The following is a 1706-nucleotide window of genomic DNA, read 5'->3' as shown; positions in this document are numbered from 1 at the left end:
AGGAGGAGAAAATGATTGTGAAGTCTTCAATGAATAAATTTCTTGAGTTAATAAAGCGAGTTGAGATGATAAGAGAGAATAGGCCTCCACTTCAAGTTTACCTCCCTTCTTAGGTGCTCTTGGATTATTGAAATGATTTGCAGCCAAATTTACAAGAAAAGCATACGTATCATCAACTCCCTTGTCTAGAAAAATACTACCTGCAACATTATCAACAATACCCTTTGTTTCAGGGTCAAGACCATTGTAGAAGCGTTTAATCAGAAACCACTACTCAAGACCATGATGAGGGCATGCACGTTGAAGATCTCTGAATCTCTCCCAAGCATCTTTAAGAGACTCTCCATATTCTTGTTTGAAATCCATCATCTTGTCAATCAAGTTAGGAGGGAAATATTCAGTTAAGAAAGCTTGAGCAATTTTGTTCCACTCAGTCACATTAATATCATTCAACCATTTTTGAGCTTTATCACGAAGAGAAAAAACGAATAATATGACTTTCAATTGGTCTACAGTGACACCCCGATGTTTAATGGTAGAGCAGAGTTGTTGAAACCATTATAGATGAAGTGTAGGGTCTTCCGAGGGAAGACCAGCAAACTGATTCTGCTGGATCATAGTTAGCAACGCTGGTTTGATCTAAAAATTTGTTGCTTCAATAGTTGGCATAGTGAGACCAGTAGGCACACCAGTAGGAGAGGGCCGTGAATAGTTCTTCAAAGATTTAATAGGAAGTTATACCATTTTGATCTTTGAATCACCGAGATTTTGTTGCCTTTCTTTCCTTACTCGATCTATGTATTACTGACAAGTAATCCCATAATCCGACTAAGATGAGTTATTTCCACTTCTTTTTTGGACCTGGGCATCAACAACTAAAACAAGAAAAACAGTGAAATATGCCTCAATTGGAAGTAAACTCCCAATGAGACAATGAAAATAATCTAAAAAAATTAAACTAAAATATATAGAAACCAGGCGTCTCCCCGGTAGCGGCGCCAAAAACTTGATGTGTTATTTTATATATACCGCAAGTGCACGGTGTCTGTTGTTAGCAGAAACTAGCAAGTACGGATTGAATCCACAAGGAGACAAGTCTCAAGAATTTTAATCTAATTATTACAAATTGTTCCTACAATGACAATGATTGTTGGGAATTTTTTATAACTAAATAATGCAAATAACTATGTTTTGAGAATCAATTAACTAAAAGTCTAGGGCAATTGGGTTCACCATGCTCACACCAAACTGGTTCCTAAGCTAAAGCGACTAAAGTGGTCACACAACTAGAGTTTGTCAATCTCTCTCAAGTATTAACACAATTGGAACATGATTACATAATAATAACTTTTAGTAATTTAATTGGTCAAGTGATTAGAATATATGTCGATCTCTCTCGAGTATCAACACTCTCAGAAATCCAATGATACTCTCACATTCACATTCATTCCGTTAATCGTATGTGTGCCTCTAGTTAGGCACTATCTCTAGATCTAATACCATTATTGCTTTTAAGTTGGTCTATGATATTGGCCAATTACACAAACTAAGCATTAAAGCATATCAATTAGAATCACTTAAACCAACCAAAATACTGTGAAAATCAAGCCATTATAGTGGTGTAAACATGGTTTTCCCTTGCGCCCTAGATTACGACTATTCACTGATGCTAGGAATAAAAACAAGGAAAATAATGAAGAAAGACA

The 1706-nt window shown here is 35.9% G+C and overlaps 1 non-coding gene across 1 annotated transcript; it reads left to right on the top strand.

Moving 5' to 3' along the window:
* Window positions 1–277: 277 nt before the first annotated feature.
* Window positions 278–384, top strand: LOC141662940 (small nucleolar RNA R71). The gene has a single exon (XR_012551039.1). It is a non-coding gene; the product is annotated as a small nucleolar RNA R71 (small nucleolar RNA).
* Window positions 385–1706: the final 1322 nt, after the last annotated feature.

The sequence above is a fragment of the Apium graveolens genome, chromosome 5 (genome assembly GCF_009905375.1).
Source record: "Apium graveolens cultivar Ventura chromosome 5, ASM990537v1, whole genome shotgun sequence".
Classification (NCBI taxonomy): domain Eukaryota; kingdom Viridiplantae; phylum Streptophyta; class Magnoliopsida; order Apiales; family Apiaceae; genus Apium; species Apium graveolens.
This window is presented reverse-complemented; position numbering and strand designations above follow the sequence as displayed.